The 7994-nt window shown below is 37.6% G+C and overlaps 1 non-coding gene across 1 annotated transcript; it reads right to left on the bottom strand.

Moving 5' to 3' along the window:
* Nucleotides 1-1693: 1693 nt before the first annotated feature.
* Nucleotides 1694-1887, bottom strand: LOC115290852. The gene has a single exon (XR_003908259.1). It is a non-coding gene; the product is annotated as a U2 spliceosomal RNA (small nuclear RNA).
* Between the last annotated feature and the right edge of the window lie 6107 nt (nt 1888-7994).

A 7994-nucleotide genomic window follows, 5' to 3' on the forward strand; every position in this document is an offset into this window, starting at 1 on the left:
ATTACATGAAATAGAAGTTGGGGTTCTGATTTTTTACTTTGCTTTTCTGTTTGGAGTGTCATTGTAACTACTGTATTGTAAATGATGGAAAATAATTGCATATGTTAAAAAAATAGTGTTATATTCTAAAAAAAATAAAAAATAAGATTTCAATTTAAAATTTAAAAAATTTAAATCATTTCCCTTTAAATTACATATTTCCAATTAGTCAGCTTCTAGTAAGACATATTCTATTAGTTATTCTCTTAATTATTACAAGTGTATAAAGTATCAAATAAGCACAGATTTCTAACATAAAAATATTAACACCATGATTATGATTCTTATATATTTCTATACTTAATCATAAATTGTCTTGGGGTTAAAAGGAAACAAGTAGAACATTTCTAATAGTTTAGAGTTATCTTCTCAGATGGTTGAAGTTGCATTAGACTAGAGATCTCATTTGAGACATTGATATAGTACTCTCAGCGTGGAGGGGAACCTATAGGGTTATTAACATGGAGCTCTATTTATAATGTAGAATAAGAAAACTATAATTTAACAAAAAGTTTAACTGGATGGTTGTGTATTCCACATGCCTAGGCTAAATTTATTTTATAACTGAATTTTTCCAGATTCTCAGGGAAGTCTGTACTTACTCCTCTATACACATGTATACTCCCAGTGCAGTTCTCCTTGACTTAAATTTGCATTCATTTGGTTCTTTATACATTTAACTATATCCCTATAGTCCTAAAGACTTTGGAATATGATAGGTGTTTTTTTCTTATAATCATTCTTATCAAGTATGGCCATACCCCTTAGCAATATTAAAGTGACTATATGAACACATAGATCTAAGACAGTGGTTCAGGGGAGGGGGATGGTTTGCACCCTCAAGTGACATTTATCAATGGCTGGAGACATTTCTGATTGTCATGACTGGGACAAAGGGTCCTACTGGCAACGAGTGGGTGGAAGGAATCTCAGAACATTACTAAACATCCTACAGTGTTCAGGACAGCCCCCCGTGACAAAGAAGTCTTCTGTCCAAACTGTCAGTAGTGCTAAGCTTGAGAAACTGTGGTCTAAAGTCATGTCAACATCATTAGGTTCCCATGAGCAATGACCATTATCCCTTATAACCTATAGAAATGGCAGAATGAGTCATGAATAAAGAACTTAATAGGTTGATGATATTGGGGAGACGTTGAGCTCCTACACTCTGTGTTCTATAGTAGTCAAACAGACCTTCATTCCTATCTCAAGCTTTCATGCCTGTGTACATGTTTCCCAAGCCTAGAACGTTATTATCTGCGTGTCTATTTAGTGATTTCTAATTTATTTGTTACTTCCCCTATATAATATTCTCTGAATCTATTATCTATCTGGCTAGGAGGTGACTAGCATTTTCTCTTGTGCCTTAAACACACATCAAACATTGCACTTACAATACTGTAGGTAGCTGGTTATGTATCTTCTTTGCTAACTGTGAGCTATTTGAGGGCAGAAATTGTGCCGTATTCTTATTCTTCCTTGAAACCATAGAGCCTGGCACATGGTGAGCACTCAATATATGTGTGATCCAATTTGTAGATAGGATTTTAATGAGGAGAATAGAAACAACAAAATTGAAAGAGTACTTTTGAACTAGACCACACAGGGCCATAAAGGCTAAATTCTGACATTTGGGCTTTATCATATAGGTAATAGAGAGTGAGTGATATTTTGCTTTCTAAAAATGAGTATTCTGGTAAATTTTTTGAAAATCAAGTCATATTTCAAGTGCACTACCTTAAACACACACACACACACACACACACACACACACACACGCATTTGATTCTTTTAAACTGATAAGAACAGATACTTCACTTGATCTTAGCCAAAAGGCTGAGAAGTGATAATGATTCTCTTAAAGAGCATAATAAAATAGCTTAATAATTAAAAATTATTGGGAGACTTAGTTGGTTAAGTGTCTGACTCTTGATCTCAACTCAGTTCTTTTTTTAAAATAATTTTTTAAATGTTTTCTATTTATTTTTGAGAGACAGAGAGAGACAGCGTGAGCAGGGGAGGGTCAGAGAGAGAGGGAGACACAGAATCTGAAGCAGGCTCCAGGCTCTGAGCTCTCAGCACAGATCCCGATGTGGGGCTCGAACCCACGAACTGTGAGATCATGACCTGAGCCGAAGCTGGACACTTAACTGACTGAGCCACCCAGGCGCCCCCCAGCTCAGTTCTTTATCTCAGGGTTGTGAGTTGAAGCCCCACTTGAACTTATAGTAAACAATTAATTTTTTAAAATTAGAAAATATGCTCTTATCAACATATCCATGCACTTTGTGGGTAGTGAATATTATAAAATGTTCAAAAATATTAAAATTATTAGGTGCAAATTTACCTGAAAGTTTCTGCTCAGACTTTCTGTTAGTGCCCACATTCATTAGCATCTGAATTTCTTTTCATGATTTCAATCCACACAGCCTTATGACCATAAAAAAAAGTATTTTTATTTCTGTTACTTTAACACTTTTGCATCTTTCCAAAGAAAACCTTCTAGACAATTCACATTTGAAAAGCCCTACATTGATACTATATCATATATATGATTATTTATTTATTTAAAAATTTTTAATGTTTATTTTTTTGAGAGAAAGACAGACACAGAGTGTGAGTGGGGGAAGGTCAGAGAGCTAGGAAGACACAGAATCTGAGGCAGGCTCCAGGCTCTAAGCTGTCAGCACAGAGCCTGACATGGGGCTTGAACTCACTGAAGGTGAGATCAGACCTGAGCCGAAGTCAGATGCTTAACTGACTGAGCCACCCAGGTGCTCCGATTCTTTATTTAGAAATAGGTTTCAGGCACCTGGCTGGCTCAGTCAGTAAAGCATGTGATTCTTGATCTCGGGGTTGGGAGTTGGAGCCCCACGTGGGGTATAGAGTTTACTTAATAATAAAATCTTTAAAAATTAGTTTCCATTTGATTATTTGCTTATGATTGGGTTTTTAAAACATATGATAAAGAATTCAGAATGACAGCTGGGATACAAAATTCACTGCAATCAGAAAATAAATTGTTTTCTTCAAGTAAAAAAAATGTGTTGACTATAGCTCTTGCTGAGTAGGTAGAATTGTAGATGAGAAGCTTAATTTTCTAGTCAGAAATGTTGATTTCCCTCAAGTCATAACAGTCACGTGGCCTGGTAGTTTGCCCCTGTGATTAAGTAGGCACCTCAAAAATAAGGAGGCATGAGCTTACAGCCAAGGCAAGTGTGAACAGGCCACCTCCTCACTCTGTTAACTGATGTTTCTTTCTTCTTCCAATATTACCGTATGTCACTCTAACAGTGTCATTTCCTGTCTTTTGTGAAGGATTCTGTAACAGTGGAATCATTCAGCCCAGATGAGGCCTAACATCTTCTGCATTTTCATTTTAAAAATTTATCTTCTGGGGCACCTGGGTGATGTAGTCGGTTAAGTGCCTGACTTGATTACAGCTCAGGTCATGGGCTCATGGTTTGCGGGTTCAAGCCCCGCATTGGGCTCTGTGCTGACAGCGTAGAGCCTGCTTGAAATTCTCTCTCTACTCACTCTCTGCCCCTCCCCCACTAGTATGCATGCACTCTCTCATAAAAATAAATAAACATTTAAAAAAATCATCTCCTATTTGATGTGGCTGCCTTTATTCACACCTAACCAAGCAATAGTCCCCCCCCCCTTTTTTTTTTTTTTTTTTTTTACAATGAGTAACCAATATGTTGACTGCATTACCTGGGGTATTTATTTAGATGTTGTGCATGTGCAATGAACTGATAATCATGGACTGGTTATTTTTCATCATAACCTTGGAGAGCTACTACTTTGACATTTTCTTTGCCTTTATCTGGAGACTGTGACTGGCGACAGGTTCATCACCCTTATATGGGAGATGGGTGGCGTTTTCTGTGGATTCTAACTGGTGGGAGGTGTGCCTCTCTATTCAAACCTTTAAGACATTAAAGATGACAAAGGAAACCTTTTGACTTCTTTTTCATTGTTTAATCTCTTGGCATTCTGTGTGTATAAAGACTATCACAGGACAGAAAGCAGTAATAAAGTCCAGAAGTAGATAAAAGCACCAATAGTGAAACCAAGGTATTTGTAAAGCTCTATAAATCTGTTAGCCAGAAGCTGCAGTTTAATCTGTACATACAGCCGAGTCTCAAGGTTAACTGCTCCATAAAGTTGTGAGGCACCGGGATTTGGTGTCTCTTCACTTCCTTATCAGCTAAAGGACGCTCCCATCATATTTCTTACAGTTCTACTTCTTTTGTGTGTACTATTGATGAGAGATTCCTCTACCTTAGATTTAAGATAATGCATCCATTCACAAATATGACATGTTTGACGGAAATGTAAAGAAGACTGAGAGCAGCCTCAGCAGGTTATTGATAAATGGTGTGATCGTGGCATTTTTGGTTTTATGATGAGAGCAAGAAAGACTTTCTATCAAAATTGGAAGTGGATTCTTCGCCATTTGTGCCAAAGGATCTAGGTAGAAGGTTATAACTGTAAGTGTATAAGGATGGAGGTTAAAAAAGAAACTTCCAATAAAATACACTGGTAGAGCTATAGAAAGCTATAGAAAGCTATAGAAACTTCCAATAAAATACACTGGTAGAGCTATAGAAAGCTATAGAAAGTCTTTGTTATAGAAAGTCTTTGTTATAGAAAGTTGAAGATATTTAAAATGTCGAAATGAAAGAGCCATGAAAGAGCATTTGCCTCTTTTCTTTTTTTAAGAGCATTTGCTTTAAGGCCATAACAGTTTTCAGATGGTTGTTATTCAGTTTACCAGCAGAATGATGCCTACAGGTTGCTTGTCTGAGAAGACACATTTTAACACTGAGGGCAGTCACGTCGCCTTCCCGGACCTTGTGACTATATACAGGACAGCATATGTGAAGTGCATAGTGCACAGCCTGTCCGAAAGTTGGCTTTCAGAAAGGGATGTGTTGTGATTCCTGGCTCCCCAGGCCACAGAGGAAAGGGATTTCCACCTTACTCCATAGGAGGGAATTTCAGGAGGATCAGCTCCTGCCTTTCCATCCTACTCTGTATCCTCCCCGAAGGAGCAGGAATAACTTGTGTGTTTTGTGAACTTGAGTCAGTGAGCACGCAGTGAGTGGCTCTGTCCCTCTGTCTCAGAACTCCCTACCCTTAGGGCTTCCAGGTTCTCAATCAGATCGAAAGCAGAGATCCTTTGATAATCATCATCGCCTGACGAGGAGTTTGGGACCATCCCCCTGTAATTTCCAGGAATGTTAAGGTGGTATTTTTCTTTGTGAGTGTGGAATTGAAAAGTTGGAACAACAGTTATAACTCCTTAAGTATGAGGCAGAACCTGCCTTATGCATACACAGATTAGTAGCTACTTTACTGTGGCTCAGCTAAAAATACCCCTTCCAGCCCACCTCCCCCATAAACATATTCCATATCTGTGCACTTAGTGTTTGAAATGACCCATTGGACTTCATTTCTTTGGATAAGGCTTCTTATCACTTACTATATACTCCTGGAAGGGCAAAAGTGGTAGCCTTATCAACAGTCACACCTTAGTGTGAAGGAGTCTACCAATGTATTTAGACGAGCAGGTTTGGGTTAAGAGGAAGCAAGAAAATAGTACAAACACTGCCCTCATGTGATTGTGTGCTTTCTCTAATGGTGGCCATGGGCGCTGGCAGTACTCACAGAAGTGGCAAGAGGTAAATGGGAAAGTGTACAAAGGTTTGTGAAGGAGAGATAAGACCCCTGGAAAATAGGCTTTACCTAGTTTATGGTTTTGCTCAAGGAAATTCTACCTGAGAAGTAAAGGACATGTTACTCAACTGCGCACTTCCTGTTAAGTAGGAAGAATTGTCAAAATACACATTCATGCATGAGCGTTCACACTATTTAATACCCAAGTGGATTATTCTATATAATACCTACATGGAAAGTGTTTAGAAAAGAAGTTTCTCACAAATTGCTTTGTTGAAGGTTTACCTCTTATTTGAGGGTTCTGGGCAAATCAAACTAGTATTTTGATACTAGTTTTCACTACTCAATCTGCTATTCAGTTGCAAACTGCTATCAAGTGACTTTTTTTTTAAGAGCAAATGGGAAGGAGACTAAAAATACAAAGGCCTAAGTTTGGAGAATTGTGGAGTACTTTTTTTTTTCCTGTAGACTTTTGTTCTTTCCTCTAGGAGAGTTGAATGTCTCTCAGGGGTGTGGCTGAGAACAGGTCAGGGCAGCAAAAGGATTAATGAGAACTTCTTTAAAAATTTGCTAATGCCTTGCCAGGAATATTGATTTTTAAATGTGGCATCATGAGACAGATTTTAGATTGTATATTTTATCTATCAATCTACCTATCTATCCCATATATACATATATATTCATATATATGAAGAATAAATTCATATTTATGAGTTTATAAATAAATTCACTCAGTGTCCTTAGCTTCCTCAACCATCTGTCTGTCATTTGGGAGACACAATTTTTTTCCATCCTTAAACAGAATATCTGTGTGATATTAGTGAGCTGAAATTCAATGGGATGAATTTTAATGCTGTAAACATTCCCTAGAAAGTGATGATTTTTTCAGGTATGTAAAATACACATTTACTCAGCATGAAAATCCAATCCTTCCAAATGTCTCTTCCCTGTATTAAGAAGCCCCCTAAGCTATCTCGAAAGGCACATTCTCTCTATTTTCTGGCCAATTTCCCCAAGGATGATAGTCTATTCCAAGTTTTATCTTCTATAAACACCTTACCCAAATCCTTGAGCACAGAACATGCTTATAAGCAATAGTTAACATTTATTAGCCATTTATCATTTGCCAAGCGTTCTGTTTAAGGCTTTGCATAATGTTCTTTTTATCTGTTCAACAGTCTTTTTCCTAATATTATCCCATTTTACAGGTAAATTTTACTATTTGCTAAATTTTGCAAATTTGCCAAAGGTCACATGTCTAGTAGACAGACCTAGAACTCAAACTCTTGTCCAGACCTTATATGCTAGTGAACTCTTCTACTGAAGGTGTTGAGTGGTACAACACACAGGTGCCCACTGCATTTTTTTTTTCTGAAGAAACAAACCAACGGGAAAAAAATCATATTTTAGAGGAAAGTTCAGGGTTCGACCAGATGGATAGACCCAAGCTTGGTGATAAACCAGAGGCTTACTAGCTGAGTGAGGCTTAAGCAAATAAATCAGGCTTGCTGATCTTCAGGTTCTTTATAAAGTGGGGGTAATGCATAATAACAGCTTCATAGGGTGATAGATGATTTAATAAAATATGATACCCAAAATTTGGCATTCGGTCCCTTTTTTCATCACTTTACTCCCTTTTACCCTCTACATCCATGCACAAATCCATCTCTGCGGCTCTAAGAAAAGCAGAGGGCGCCATTTGAGGGTCTTGCTTTTTTGTCATTGCTCACAAAGTTGACATATCTGCTCTTTTATTTACAATGTGAGAAGTCATTTCTTGTTTCACGACAATGGATTTTTTTTTATATTGAAATACGTTGGGCGACACTTGCCAAAACTTGCCATCTTTGTTTTAGGTTAGTTCCTGATTTTTACCAGTGACCTTCTATTCAACATAGGAGTGAATAAGCCCTGGACTTTCCCAGATTAAAAATACACATAAACCTGGAAGCAGCCGTCACAAAATATCACTGTGTAAACATGATAAAATGCAGAAGTAGATCATTTACATTCAATGAGTAACAAGGTATTTGCAGGAATTAGCTGTCCTTGACCAGCTCAATTCTGTTCATGCAACTTATGCTTTCACTTTATTGATGCTTATAAATGAACAGTTCTTGTCTTAATGTGCCCAGGTCAGCATTCAGCACACAAAGGGCTGTATTTTGTAGCTGAGGCTGTAACTCAGGGAAATTGTATGACTCTTGTCCTCTCACATAGCTTGGTATCTGCTGTGGAGGCCAACATCCCGGGACTTTCTATTCGAATCA

This window comes from Suricata suricatta, chromosome 4, assembly GCF_006229205.1.
Source record: "Suricata suricatta isolate VVHF042 chromosome 4, meerkat_22Aug2017_6uvM2_HiC, whole genome shotgun sequence".
In the NCBI taxonomy this organism is placed as follows: domain Eukaryota; kingdom Metazoa; phylum Chordata; class Mammalia; order Carnivora; family Herpestidae; genus Suricata; species Suricata suricatta.